Source organism: Columba livia, chromosome 2 (assembly GCF_036013475.1).
Source record: "Columba livia isolate bColLiv1 breed racing homer chromosome 2, bColLiv1.pat.W.v2, whole genome shotgun sequence".
NCBI lineage: Eukaryota > Metazoa > Chordata > Aves > Columbiformes > Columbidae > Columba > Columba livia.
This window is the reverse complement of record NC_088603.1, coordinates 17,336,255-17,352,147: the sequence shown is the minus strand read 5'-3', so window position 1 is coordinate 17,352,147 and position 15,893 is coordinate 17,336,255. Positions and strand designations below refer to the sequence as shown.

At 42.5% G+C, this 15,893-nt stretch overlaps 1 long non-coding RNA gene across 1 annotated transcript; it reads left to right on the top strand.

Annotated features, from left to right (window-relative positions):
• Positions 1-785: 785 nt before the first annotated feature.
• Positions 786-7,529, top strand: LOC110359952 (uncharacterized). The gene is made up of 2 exons (XR_002415530.2): positions 786-1,648; positions 2,838-7,529. It is a non-coding gene; the product is annotated as an uncharacterized LOC110359952 (long non-coding RNA).
• Positions 7,530-15,893: the final 8,364 nt, after the last annotated feature.

Genomic DNA, 15,893 nt, shown 5'->3' with positions numbered 1-15,893 from the left:
CACACTTCAGAAATATGGAATAAAAGAAGTGGAACTGCAAAAGTTTTATCTGTTAATGCTAAAGCAATTGGAGCTATCTGTGCAAATGCAGATGTGTGGGTTCTGTGCACACTCATCTCTGCAGAGCTCCCACAGGATCTCGCTTCACACACGAACACGAAAACCTCAGACACCCTTGTTGTTCTGATTCCTCTAGGAGAAATGACCTGAATATTTGTCTTATTTTGTTCAGATCCAAACTGAGATCTGAACAAAATTTCTCTCTGAGCCTGCGGCTCAATATGTGAAAGTCCACATGTGTGTGGATCTGGCTCACTCTGGCTGGAATGCCTCAAAGTTTCCTTTTCTGCTTATAGAAATGTCAGTAGTTTCTTGCTAAATACACTGAAGAGCTTCCTTAGATCCTCATTTGCATATGTTTTGTATTATCTCTGTTTTTGCTTTACATGGTTTATTCTTCCCTCCCACAACTTGCCACTATCCTCTTCATTAAGCCGCCTAACTGAAAACTGACATTTTCTAATTTATTATTCCAAGTCCTTTTAAAGTCAGAAGTCAGAAGAATAGCTGTGGCCCTGTTTGGTTAAAGGAAGACATTTAATACCGAATTTTGTCTTTCCTGTACTTAAAAATATTTTTTCCTCTTCCCTCAGTAAGAGATGAAATGATGACCCTGCAGAGCAAAAGTCTCCATTAAATCAGCCACTGGAGAGGAGACAGACTGGGTTTTTCATTTGAGTTTATTTTGGTTTGTGCTTAAATATATTTTTTTAACCCATGTTGGAAAAAAAAAGGGGGGGGGTAGTTACTAAAAGGAGGGCAATTGCATCCTCCCACTGGAGTTCAGCCTACAAGCTACCCTTTCTTGGGAGCTGGTTTGATTTCCCTTGGATTTTGCTGCTCCGGGCAGGGTGTTTTATCTGCCTTTTAGCCTCTGACCCAGAGGTGTGACCTTTTCACTTTTATCTCTTTTGGAGTAAGCCTGGGCCCTGTCAAAGTTCCCTGAGAGACTAATGGTAAGCACAGAGCAAGAAAGGCCATGTCGGACAGTGAAGAGGACAGAGCGCTGCGGTGGGTGATGGAGAGGTGCCTCCCGCCTGCTCTCTGGGACAGGTCCTGTGGCCGTGCAGCCCCAGCAGCAGCTCTGACACCCAGCAGCAATGGTTGCCTGAATGCAGGCAACTGAGGGCTAATCCCTGCTAAACCCACCTTTGCCTCCCACCCCAGCAATGCAGCAGCAATAAATAAGGGCATAATCACTTTCAGGAGACATGCTTGCTTATCTCTTTTTGTTTAAAGCAGACAGATTTAGTCCTGGTATGAAGCAGCTCATGGAAATAATATTCAGTTCTTACTATTAACCTTTATGTTTTTTTAAATCTCCTTTTTTTTTTTTTTTTTTTTTTCCTACGGAGAAGTCTTTTCTGTGTCCTTGAATGCAAGATCTGTTGAGCTTCAAAAAATAGACATTCATTTCTTGTATTCTTACTAATTCACAAATTTTGGATGCCTTAGAGCAGCATTGTCAGCAACAGCATCTTTCAAACTGCCTGAAGAGGACACAGAAAATCAGCACAAGAAAAATGCATCTGTGATACAGAGCTGCATGGGATGTGTCCTACGAGGATCCTTCCTGATGCTGGAACAGGTAGAGAAGTTGAATAAGTGATGTTGTTGAGTTGCTGGTGATGTGATTTTTGGCGCTGGTATCTGTTTCAGAGCCTCGGCAGTGACTGCTGTGATGGGTCCTGCTTGAGCATTGAGAGAAAGCAACCGTGCAGGAGCCACAGAGCATAACCCTGCCTCTGGTGATGTGGTGCTGCATCAGTATGTGTGGAACAAGCACTCCTTTGGGCTGCTTTATTTCCTGACCTCAGCAGAGAAGAGGGGAAAGGAAAAGGCAAATAACAGCTACACACTGCGGGATTTCTGCCTTCTGTTTTGGAAAAGAAACTGCAGAGGCGAGTCAGAGAGCCAGGGAAAATGAGTGAGCTGTTTTTTGTGTGTTTGATTCAAAGCCTACAGTCTGCCTGCGTGGTTCCACTTGGTTCCAGTGTCTGTGACTTTGGACCAGAGCTTGTTTGAAAAAAGGGACACAAGAGGTGTGCAAAAAATTCCTTTAGAAGAGAAGGTCCTGCATCACGGGGAAACCTCTGCACCACTCATTATGAGGAATGAAGTCCAGCTGGAGGTCCCCATTACAGGGAGGCATTGGGAAGTGAAGTATTCTGTTAGGGAAAGGGAGAGTTTTCAAATATTTGTTTTTTATTAAAAAAATTCCCACATAAATTTTCTGTGGAAAGGAAGAATTTCTCAGAAATTCTCCACAAAGAATAAAGCTGCTTTCTATAAAAAACTTTTCAATTTTAAATAAAAACATTTCCATCCAGCTTATCCTGGAAGTAAAGACTCTGACCCTCAGTTAGCCTCTGGAGGTAGATAAAGATGAGAATTGCAATCCTTATAGACATGCCTAGACATACCTACAAGATGGGGTACAGCATGTGTTCAATATCCTGCAAGAAACACAGGATAACAAAGATTAGGGAGTCCTCTGTGCTTCAGCTCTTTTGTGCCCAAAGCCAGTTTCTGCATGTGCAGTAGCTCTAATGGACCAGAGCCCAACGGTGTAAAACCAGCCACCTGTCGGTAACACAGCCCAACTAAACCAAGATGCTTCACTGTAAACAGTGTTTTTGCTTTTTTTTCTACAACAGAAATGCTCCTAAGCGTAAAGACAGCTTGTACACTCTGATGCATGCAGCTCTTCTCTTCGTTTCCAGCATGGGTACTTTCATGGAGTTTACTCATCTGCAACGTTTCTTCTCTCCCCCCAGACCAGACCGCTGCGTGCCAGAAGCTGGTGCTCATCCCCATTTCCAGCGTGTGCCACATCAGTGGAACATGAATCATGGCTGGTGTTTTGGATTTGCAGACCAAGTTTCAGATTTCCAGCTCTTCTCTTTGGTTATGACAGTGCTCTTATTTACCTTGCTGTTTTTCACTAAAAAACAAATAATAATTGTTGAGGCAGGAAAAGAAAGGCTGAATGACCACCTCTCAGTTGTACAGAAAACCCATTCTGTACTTACCTGGGAGATTTAAAAAAAAAAAAAAAAAGAGTTCATTGAATCTTATGGGTAGAGAATTCATTTGTTTCACATTGGTGCCCTCCTTCAGGCTGCTGGCTGAACTTGGCTTTAAAAAGCACTGCATTATCGTAAAGAGTTTGTCTTACATAAAAAGTAAATAGCCTTTCAATGTTCAGGATTTGTTGTGGTAACTCATCATAAATCAGAGTAAAGAAAAAAAAAAATATTTTCCCACTGTAGTGGAACTTAAAATTTTCAAATGTCTGATTTTATCAACTCTTCCCTGGAAGCAAAAAACCTTCTCAGTCTCCCATGGAAGCTGCTCTGCGGGACTGGAACCAGCTGCACTATATAATGTCTCCTTCTCATTCTTGTATCTTCTTGCTCGGAACTTTCAGCTGTCACCAGATAACAACTTCTGACAAAGTCTTTAGAGTCACTTCCTCTGGGGAGAATTCAAAGCTGGGTATCTATTGTTGTTCTCTAGCTGCACATATGTATCTTTATGATGGGCTGACCCCCAGCCCACAAACCCACAGCCTTCCCTCCTTCCCACCAAGTAATTTGTTGAAAGTAACCAACTCCTGAAAAAAAAATGGCTCCCATGTGTCAGACAAAAGCGGAGAAGGGTCCAGTTTGGGTCTGGAAAAGCCTGGGTACAACTCGCAGCTCTGCCACATAGCTTCTCTGCAAGTAATTACGTGTCTTTGCACTTCACACATAAAATGGAGATATAAAAAGTCAGTCACAAAAGTGGTCTCACATCTTGCCTCAAAACTTGCCATCTCACTTAACTGTCATGATTTGTTTTACCTTCTGAATTTGAGCCTGTCAGATTTGAGAATTTAAGCCATTTTCAAACCTTTTTTCTGAAAACACTTAGTTAAGATCTCAGGCAACAGGCTTTTGACAAAACAGGATTACACAACCAAATCCCAAAGTTGGCTCATGGGACATCTCTACCCATCTTCAAGCTTTAAGCTTGACACATTGTACCTGACAATGCTAGATGGGATTTTGATTTTGGAGACATTTTTATATGAGGAATGCCAGAACACTGATTCTTTCATGCATACATAAAAATGCTTTGCCAGGATGTTATACTTCATTTGGGCATATACATGTTACCTGTTAACTGCTGGCAAAATGGCTTTAGCTGATGCCCACTGCCTCTTCACCGAGAGACTTTATTTATAGCAGTGCTCTGATAATTGGTAAATTTATTAAAGCAGAGAGGTTCCTCAGATCTGTACTCATTCCAGCTTTGTCAGAGACAAATATTCCAACAACACACTCATTTTTGCAATCCCCATTGCAGACGTTTAACTGCAGGATGATTCAGGCCAATTTAAGCAGCCAAATTTCCCTATACAGTCAAGGAAGAGCGGTCTCTCCAAGGGTGTTTCAAAGCACAGCTATTGGCTGCCCAGTGCTAGACAGTATGACTGTCTTCTTCCCAAATAATTCAGCCTCTCACAAGAAAGTAATGATTCAGGCTGCAAAAATTGCATGACTTCTTAAAAACAGAAAGGGTAATTTTGTTTGCTATTCTCAGGTTTTCAGGCTGCTCCTCTTCAGTCATAATAGCAACACATTTGCTGTGTGATCAAGCTTCATGTGGGCTCTTGGTTTCTGATTCTGGGCGTCCTGCAGCAAGAAAAGTAATTGCTGTAGTTTAACCCAAGCTGGTAACGGGGACCATGTAGATTCTCACCAAGAAACCCCTCCCTAGCCCCAAATGGGATGGGTGAGAGAATTGACAGGGAAGGATAAACTCATGGGCTGAGAGAAGAACAGTTTAATAAGACAGCAAAGGAAGAGGAAAAAAAAAATACAGATATTTATAAAATAAATTATGCACAATGCAATTGCTCACAAACACCAGCCCAGTATAGCTAGTCGCAGAAGTTTGAGCTCAAACATGATGGGGCCAAACAGCCAGCCCTGGAAGAAAAGTTCTCCAGTCTTGAACATGCAATCCCAGAAAGAGAGCAAAAAGGTAAAAGGCAAACTGGCAAAAGGCAGAGCTGGAAAAGATGGACATGGAGCTAGACACAGAGCATGATGTTAATAGTAAGGAATATCTCGTTGGTCAGCCTGGATGTCAATCTAGGTGCTGTTCTGTTATGTTCCCTCTCAGCTTCTCTGTGCACCTGCAGCTGGAAAGTTGAAAAAGTCCTTGATCTCCTTGGCAACAGCTAAAACATCAGTGAGTTCTCACATTGTTTTCACATCAACTCCAAAACACAGCCTAGCTACTGGAAAGAAAAAATCAACTCTGTCCCAGGGACAGGGACTCCTTCCCATGAGAAGTTCAGTGTGTTATCACATTATTCTCACACTAATTCCAAAACAAAAGACCATGCTAGATACTAAAAAGAAAAGTTTCTAAATACTATGAAGAAAATTAACTAGATCCCAGCAAAACCAGCACGGTAATATACAAAGGTAGAAAGACTGAGAATGGCTGATGGAGAGGCTTTCTTGCTTTCTGGCAGGCTGTTCACCTGACAGCTTGGCAGCCTGTTGGCAGGGCTGGCTGGGAAGCCTTGGGGCCACAGCACCAACAGATGAGGACCTCTGGTTAAGAGTCCCTGAGGGTGCAATTAACAGGCACCATGGGACTGGATCTGCCTGGGGTCATGTCCCCAAAGTTGAAAAGAAACATAATTGTTTTTTCATGGAACAGAGGAAAATCTTATTTCTTTCCAGCCTGGAAGAGATCCCACAGGGTTCTGTGCACAGATGAGGTGAGATCTGAGTATCCTATGCACATAGAGAACAGTGTTCATTGGTCTTAAACTTGTTATAATTACAGATTTTGAGATGTAGTGAGCACACCACTGATGTGCCTTGTTTTTCCTCAAGGCAGGTTTCTGTTCAGTTATGTCAACCACTGCTTGAGGTTTGTAGGCTGATTTTCCAATCCCGTCCTTGGGAATCTGATGTCATAACTTTGACAGTGTTAGTTTGGATGTTGCCTGTTTTATGCTATATATTATCTACTCTTGATGATACTCAGTGTGGTGAATAGCACATGCAGACTGTGTTTCCTGGGATATACAGTAATTTCAGGCAAATAAAGGAAAAACAAAGTGAGAAAAGTGGTTGTGGATACATTAATTCTGTTGCCTGAATGTGGCAAGAGGCGCATACAAATTTTCATTAGCTTGTGGAAGGGACACAAGGGTTTGGATTACAAGGACCTATTGTTGTTTAAGATTACATAAGGCTAAAGAGAAATCCTTTATGAGACTTTTAGGAAGCAGTCATCTATTGCCTGTCCACATTATAAGCCTCTGTGTGTCTCTGATGTGAGTAAATATGTAATCTGGCTTCTGTATTTCACATCCAACCTCCTTATAATATTGTTCATCCTAATTATGCCACTGATAACACTAAAAACAGCTGGTTCCCTGAGATACAGTGCAATAAATGCTTTATATAACATCCTCCCTATAAGAAATCCTGAGGAAAACTTGACAATGAGAAGTGTAGTAGACAGGAAAAATTTGGGATAACATAACTTTCATATGGGCAGAGGGAGAAAGGTTTGTATATTTTAGAAAGGTTATAGAAAGGTTAAATATAGGACGAGTCAAGACAAAGAGAGTGAACTGTGGTAGAAGTGGGAAAAATGCAAAGAGAAATAATCTTTTTTCTGATAAGGGGACAAATGGAGAATCTATTTTGAGATTCAGGTTGAGAAAAGTGGTAACTGAAGAAACAAAAGAAGCAGTAAGAGAGAAGATCAGGGAACAGATATGGGGCAGAAAGACTGGGAAAAAAATGACCAAAATATCAGTGTCTGGGGGTTCAGAAAATGATGCAGGCCCAAGATTTAAAAAAAAATAAAGAAGACTTTGGCATTGGAAGGGAAACCACAGAACAGGAGCAGCACTCAGGCCACCATGCACCGGACACTCTCCCTTTTGAGATACAGGATGACAAAAGCATGTCTGAGCCCACCACAGAAACTCACTGAACCAACTAATGTGACTGATCTCATCCTGTTCATTTTAGATAGAGGAGGCTCAGGAGACTCAAGACAAGAAGAACCTGCTTGCATTTGGTGGATACACGCGCCTGCATTGTCCTCATCTTAAAACTGAATCATCTCTCACCACAGGAACTAGAAGCATTTGTCTTGAAGAGCACTGAGCAGTCCTCTTGGAGGAAAACGCAAGGTCTTCTCAAACGTGCTTTGTTTTACTGCGCTGAACACAAAGCTCGAAGACATGGCTATTGGCAATGTGTTATAAGACAAAAGACAAGGTGGCCATGAAAAGTCATAGCCTCTGGGACTTTGTTTCCAAAGTGGAGGCAGCCTCCAAAGGCTGGCTTTGTGGGAAAAAAGGCAGTCTGGGTGTTTTACACCCCAGCAGCTTCTCTGCAGCAAACAGGTGAAGATTTAAATAAAAATGTTTCTGATTTTGACCTGTCTCTACTTCCTTTTGATACTTAAGACTAAACTTTGATCTACTCGTACATGTGTGGTGCTGGGACTGTATAGCTGCTCTTTTTTTGAGAACTAAACACAGTAGCACTCAGGATATGTCCTAGGCCTATCCTCTGTTTGATAAGGTAAAAAACCATCCTGCTGCCTACTATGTCAAGGGTTTGTTTCTCTGTGATCATCCTTACTCTTAGCCCTTGGTTTATGATTGAGAGAATACTCTAATGAGCACTGAAATGCTGAATGGGACTCTCCCTCAGGAGAGATGCTGCTGCCCTGACGCTGCAGTCCCTGTTCTGTGCCCTTCTCACACCCTGGCTGCCTGATGTCAGGAAATCCTGGCTGAAAGGGGAGTGTAGTCCTCGTGAGAAGAACAAAACCTTAATCACAAAGTGCTCTTAATCTCATGGTAAAGTTAATTTATATTTTCCTTTTGTCTCACTGAGATCCTGAGAATATTCAAGTGACCCCTGCCTCTAAACATTGGACATTTCCATTTTCATTGTACCATCTCCATGTCAAAGACACAACGGAGCTTTCAAGGGAAATCTGAGAAACAGACGTGAAAGAGATAATGGAGGCTTCTGGAGCAGCGGTGGTGACAGCCCCACTGACTCCAGTGCATTTGAGTCCTCCCTATTGAGAATTTTTCTCACCTTCACATAAAGGGCCAGTATCTGTTACAGCCACATGTGTTGGCTCTGCAGATGCACCCTGTTGATTAGGTGAACTTTGTGTACCTGATCTTGGTGGTGTTCAGAAGCCCAGACACAGACAAGATGTTTTTATTATTGATGCCTCCCCCACTCAGGTGCTGTGTGCCACTGCTGTAACTCAACCCCTAAAGCTTTAGCACTGAAGACCCCATCCTGTGTGCACTGACCACCAGCTATAATGCTGGTTATTGTAAGCTTCTCTGAGGTTGCAATGGGGCTTTCTACAGAGGCAAGCTCTCTGTGATGGTTTGGCTCACTTTAAAACAATACTGTCTGTAGGGCTGGACAATACAGTAAATATTTTGATGGATGCTTTCTATAGATAAAAGCTGTGAGTGCAGCAGAAAAGGGAGATACAGTAGTTCCATGTCCTTTCTGAACTGTTTTGAATGTTCTGGTTTTACTGGAGGGATGGGGAAAGGCTGAGGCTAATCATACCTTCTAGCTGAAGGTATGGCAACTTCTGTTGCAAAACAGTGAAAAAGGATAAATTCATTTATCATACTGTCATGGTACTTGAATCATAATGCATCAATACATTTGGAAATGCTGAAGAAATGGGCTGAGGCTGACGTGACAGTGTTCACTTATGTGATTATTTTAGAGAAGACAAACTTGACTGGTAAGTTGCAGAAGAATCTCACAGTGCTGGGGAACTGGGTTGAACTTTATAATCCTGACAGATGAAAAGATATGCACAAGAAGCTGGGTTGTATAAATAACTGTACAATAGCTAGTGCAGTGCAGTGAGGTTTCCCCTCTGAAATCCAGCTCCACCTTCAGTTTTTCATGTAGTTGCCCAGTATACAGTTCACATAATGATTGTATTTTCTTGAAAGTTGTATTGAAATCTCTGAGGTTATCAGCCACAAGAACAACCATAAAAGAAATAAAACTGACCTAGAAGGGTTTCATGGAAACTTCTAGATTCTGATCTTGTATGAAGAATTTTCCCAGTTTCATCCAGGACTAGGTTTAGATAGGTTTATAAAATGACAATGTTATAATACTTACACATTCCCATTTCTATAGACTGGATCGAATTCAGCTCCCTTTGGTGCTATCCCCAAAGTAAAAAAAACTTAATTTGAAGGTAGATTCTGCTTTCTAACTCAGCGCTGGGAAACCTACATTAAATTAAAAAAAAAAATACCATTATAACCAGACCTTTTAGTTTAATTCCACATCTTAAAATCTCCTCTTCCAGCTTTGAATAGGTTCAGTCTCAGATAGAGCTGATCTTCTCATTATTACTGGAAACTTTGAAGCTGTTTATCCCCAGACAGAGAGCTGAAGGTAGAGAGTCTGTAAAATTTTCCACATAGCACAGGAATATGGGGAGAAAAGAATTCAGCAAGGAGACACAGGGCCTTTCTCATGAACTTGAAATCCTGGCAAGTGGCTCCTTGAAGTTGCAATTGAAAATCAATCTGATATATAATTAAATTCTAGTCATCACATATGCACCAACTAGTCTCTTCAGCTCTTAGCCAGGGCGGCGGAGGAGCGGGGTATCGATCAGGGAGGGCTCCTGCCCCATCAGCAGCTCTGAGCAGCAGGGCGGGCGGGCAGCACCGCACGGCTCCCGGGCTGCAGGACAAACAGCCGACTCCAGCAGAGGTGTCCAATATTCCCTAATCATTTAAGTGCATTTCACAGCGAGCTCGGACTAGTCCCACAGTCTCCGTGCTGCCATCAGTCTTTTCAGTAAATGGGCTTTGAGCAGGCTCCAGAGAGAAAAGGAAAGAAGGCTGATCAATTTTTTCCAATATTAGGTTTTTGTTTTAACTTCTCCCCCCCCAGCTGCTGCTCGGGTTAGGTGCTCTGTAATTATATTCGTCAAGGTCTGTCAAGATAAATTTAGAGACTTGGTTTAAGGGCATAATTCTCATTTCTTTACTAAGTCAGAGGGAGAGAACTAGCATTGATTATTTATTTAAAGAAGAGGAACTAGAATGGCTTTTTTTCAAATTATTTTGTGTTTTTAAAGCCAAGATATGCAATCTATACATGGCCCTTGATGATCTCCCTTTATTCCTGACAAAGAGAAAAATTATCTTGTCTGCTGCACTAGACTCTTTTGATATTAGCATTAATATTAACTGACTTGTATTCCTCTTTGGTGCTACATTATTAATTTGTCTAGGTATTTACAATGCCCTCATCACTGTATGCACTGAATCCTGCCAAAGTGTGCATGCTCACACACTGCCAAACACAGAAAACCTTGATAACTTCAAAGTAAAAGCATCAGTAAATATCACTCTTACACAGAAGAGGAACATTATATCTAAATGGAAAAGTAATCATTTCTAATGAAACTAATGGAGTTCTTCAACAATGTCACTAAATAGCTGGGCAGGGGGACTAATTGACATAATTTATTTGACTTTCCAAAAGAGCCATTGATAAACTCCCTTAAAAAGCCCCTAAGAAGGTGGGCATGAGACAGGGGGGAAGAAATATCTCAAGTCAAACAGTACTAAGAGTGGGGCTGATGGCAAACCCTGCGAGGTCAGGTCGGCGGGTGGGGGCTGCAGGCACTTGCCTGTTTAGACGCCTCCCCGTCCTAATTATAGGGCTGGTTTTCATGATTATAACCTTAACTGTTCATGCAGAAATCTTCCCTGCTGGTGCCTGCCTCAAGCTAGCTTGTTGCCTCTAAAAGAATTGTCTCTTCAAAACCAATCCCGCTCCTGTAGCAAGAGAGTGCTGGAAAAAATGTATTCCTTTGCTACTTGAAAGAATCAGCAAACAAACAACAAACCAGTAACTTTTTGTCCAAGACTCCAGTGCCCCTGTGCTGGGTCTGGCGTCTGCAGGATGGTGGCCATGCTGCAGCGATACCCGGCCCTCCTGGACCTGTGCACCCTCCTTCCCGCCCATGCCCTGCCTCGGGCTGCCTTGGTCTCAGCATCCCACTCTGGAAGTGATGCTGCGTGCTGCGGGGAAGCCCCCAAAAAGCAAGAAAGAAATTCAGTTCAGTGTGGTTTCTACTGAGAAAGCTACGATTCAGTAGAGGGACAAACCTGATCTCATGTTGAGCATTACTCTGGAAGCATGGGGGTCCAGCTGGGCAGCTGAGTGTGGAAAGAAGACCTGGTACATGTCCCTGGGACAATGAAAGGATTCAGGAAAGGATGGTAATGACACACAACAATTATTTTATTTGGGTGTTCTCCCTCTGCCGTGCGCATAGCTGCTACACTCTGTCCTTGGACAACAGCCAAACCTGGACTCTTTCAGGACATTGGTCTCATGTGGGTCCTGGTGTTAATCCTCTGCCTTAGGAGGAGAGACACGGGCTGGCCCCTCCTCCTGCATTTTTGCTGTTGTCCCCACTACATTTGCCTACCCTTATTTTATCTTCCTGAGTTTCACCACTCCCCGTCTCAGGGCAGCTGTGGTGTTTTTAGGGAGGAGCTAAACCCTGCCTTTAGAGTGACCAATTAGGGACAAGTTAGGATGACTAGGTAAGAGGAGAAATGGCAGAAAAGAGGAGATGGGGACAGCAGGCTAGATGAGAGGTGCTGGAACTGCAAATCAGGCAGACTGATGGTGTGACAGAACCCTGGGAAGCAGAGCTATGGTACAGCAGGAGCTCAAGGAGACAGCCGGGGAAAAGACAGCCTGAGGCAGAAGGGGTCAAGCCCCAGCTCAAGTGTGCTGTGCCACATTTCCCTTGGGAAACAAAACAAAGATTGCTCAGTCTCATCATTCCTCTGACATCCTCAGGCAAAGCACCGCATGCCCTGCCCCTCTCCTCTGCTATATTAGGGATAACAGCTTGTCACTGCTGCTTCATTTTCTCAGGCAGCTGAAATGAAAGCTCTGAGTCCAGCTGTCACTGGGGACTGCACCAGTGTCACAAGGATGCTGCCTGGCAGTTGTATTTTATTGCTTTCTCCAGAAGGTCCCTGCTGAGAAGATCAGCATTAAGAAGCACAGTGTAAAAATGCAACCTGTGGTATTAAATTAAATGTTTATGATGAATAATTCCCATTAATACTTTGCAGTGTGTTTCAGGACATGGAATAGTTCACTGGTTTGTGCTGAGGTCTGTGAACAGTTTCTGCAAGAAAAAAGGTGAAAGGAAAATTTGAGCTATTTTGTTGTGTTAGGTATGAACTTGAAAGATTGCATTTGCCTTTAGTTTGCCTTCATTGTTTATGAAAATCATAAGCATACACAAGACATTTTCATGTGGATTGAACACAATGATCTGGTGGGGGATAACCCCATTTTCCAACTGGGAAGATAAGCACAGGGCCTCAGGTGAGAGACGACCTGCTGAATTTGGAACAACCACCTGAGATGGCAGGACCCTGCTTTTCAGAGTATTTGACATCAGACCGTACTACGTATGCACAAAACACAGTTTGCATTGCTTTGGTTTCTGACTGAGAGCTTGGGAACCTCAGCAAATCAGATCCTGAATCACATTGAGTAGCCAGGAAAGGGGACAAACCCCGGTTCCTCTTCAATATGTGTGATCTGAGAGCCTTGGGCTTCCTCTGGTCCTCTCTTTGAAATGGGGCACTACTCCTTTAAAAAAAAAATACAACATATTCACCTTTCTAAAGAAAAAATAAGGAGTCTGAGGGCCTTATGACATGTAGTACATTTTGCCACACACTGAGGATCCCCCCCAAGCAGCTGAAACACCGTTCTTTTTTCTTCTCATTAAAATGATTAATTCCACTTGGGTTTGTGTAGGCTGCCTAGAAGGAAATGTGCAGAGGAATTAAGAATTTCTATTTTGACCCTTCCCAGAAAATTCAAGTCCTCAGTTACAAATTAATAGTGAGCCCAGGGGCTATGGAAATACCAAAGAAGAAGGGCTGTAAAATTGTTTTCCTTTAGAAGGAATAGAAGAATCTATGCAAACCTACTTGAGCATCCTGCAAGGCTCTCTTACATGCTCACTAGAAACAGGTTTTTCTGTTATTATATTCAAAAATAAGAATTTGTGTAACTTCTGTGAGTTGTTTGGAACTGCTGTTTAATGTGCTTGGATAGGACTCACGTAGGGACAACCTGACTGCTTGGGCTCCAGTACAATCTCCATGAGCATTTTGACTAAAATCTTTTGGATTAAGTGACACCCACAGATACAATTAGATGGGAATCTCTCTGCTGTAAAGAGCCATCTTTTCGTCCGATGTTTGCTGTGCACCATTTCAATATGTGGCCCATTCTTACACGGTGGTTATCATGTCTACAGTCCTGTGGTTTTCTGAGGTCTCCCACAGCAATCCAGGAAAACTCTGCACGTGTAGTTCCTTAGCGTGCACTTCACTGTCACCAGTCACTGGCCAGGTGTCTTTTCCCCACTGTTCATACATTTTTTCATTGCTGGCTACTTCTCTTCTTACAGAATACGATTTTGTCATGACAGAAGCCAGGCCTTTCAGAAATTTGCTATCAACTCTTGATGTTCCTTAAAATGCTTAACTAATAAAATCAGGAACCTGGTGGTTTCGTGTTCCTGTGAATGGGAACAGAATATGAAGTACCTCTCTCTCAAATTCCTCTACCTGGCTCAGTCAAATTTAGTTCTGATGAATCTTAAAACACTGTATTTGAATAGGAACAAGAATGGGAGTTGCTCCATATTTTCAGTACAGCACAATTCCAGGTTTAAATCTAACCTCTTCTGCCCTCCCCCAGCCCCATTTCTGTTTGCTTCAACTTCACTCAAGTCATTTGTCTGCCTGTCACTTTCTCTCTCTACTCCTGGAAAGCCATTAGAATTGATTTCTCTAAGTATTTTAAATACTTGTGCTGGTCCCTGTAGGGCTGTCTCAGAGTCTGCATAGATTACTATCAGTGGGGATGGTACTGGAAGATGTTGCATTCCTAACAAGGGAGAAATCCCTCTTCCACATCCTTCTGTTTCATATTTATTTTCTGGGCTTCTAAGCAGAAAATTTTCCTGATGCTTTGAAATAAATAGTCAGTGAAATAAATATGAAATCCTGGCTCCATGGAAATCAATAGCAAAATGCCTGCTTGACTTCAAAGGGCTGACCTACAAGGTTAATGGCACTAATTTAATGCTGCACATAAGATAAAATCTACTTGTGAGCCTTGTACTGTACCTGAGGAGCTCAGGGTTAGAATGTGACATTGTTACTAGCTGGTTTAGTTGAAATAGAACCTCATTTTTCTCATGGCTTGGACAATTGTGGACTTTGTCATCCTTTTCCTATAAGTAAGCTAATCTTTTTATTGATATAGTGCACACCAAGTCCTACAGTGATTTGTGATGTGGGAAAGGCTTTTGTTGCTGTTTCAGTATGGCCCTGAAAGCAGCTTTAATGACAGAAATGGAAAAAACAGCTATACATGCCAAATCATTATTCCAAGAGTTCCTCCAAATGATATGGAGTACAAGCCCTACAATACAAAGAAATTGCAGAAAATCTGTAGGCAGCATGTGAATCACATTGTCATGCTTTTTTATGGCACACGTGGCATCACACACTTTATTTAATTCAGTGCACAGCAGACCAGATCCGTTTGGAAGAAAGGTGATCGGTTCTGTGGAGCTGCTGGGCATGAAACAAATAGGTGTGGGAGACACGTCTGCAGTCATCTGTGAAAACGACAGGGCAGAACTGGGGCATTAGAAAGACTCCAGAAGCTGGATGTGAGGTTTTAATTTGTGTCCTAACTGCACTTGGAAAGGTATTTCTCTTGATTCAAGTTAACCATCTCAAAGCCTTATTGTTTTGGGTCACATTTGCAAAATGGAATTATAAACACATATTTGAGGAAACCTGAAAATAAGTAGTTAATTACTAAGTTTCAGCTCTTTTTTTTTTTTTTTTTTTTTTTAAAAGAAGGCCTAGAAGTAAGATCTGGGTGGCAAAACAATTCATTGAAACATTTTTGACATTCAGTCAAGTATCTGAAGTAATCTGACAAACTGGTGGGATTTGAAATTGCTTTTGTTCCTGTGAAGGCATTGTTCATCTCTGCCTGCATAGTCCTGCCTGCCCCACATCTCTCTCTGGGACAACCCAGGTTTGTGCACAGAGGAGAAGTGCAGGAGAAGGCTGTGATAGGGCTCAGATGGCTTTCCTGCTGGAACATGCCTGTGCCCCACCCAGACAGAGGGATGTCTTGGCCAGCTTACTAGCCAAGTTAGAATAATTAGGTGGTAATGTACATTTTTAGGTGCATTTCAGTGTTTTTGCAGCCTGAAAAGTGAAAATAATTGAAGTAGTGCTATTAACAGCCTTACATTACCATCCCAAAGAAACCTAAGATCAACATCTCAATTTGGCCTTACTGAGAACCCCATCTCAAAGCTGCCTTGAGTTTATTGTCGTTTTGTTATTTGCACAGATTGTGCTAGAATATCAGGGCGGGCTTTGTAATAGCTCCATCTTTGGCCAGAGGTCATGGGGTTTGCTGGCAATCATGTTCTGTCCTTGGTGAACAGTCACACTGTGTGCGGGGAGGTTTCAACATCATCTCCCTCCCTGCAAAGGGAATTTCTTCAAAGGCTGCTTCCCAGCACAGCTTCTGCTATACCAGGCTGGGGATGGAAAGGCATCTCTTTCACCACCGCCTTGCCTGCCAGTTGCGAGGGGACTACGCAAAAGTCTCCAGGAGCAGAGT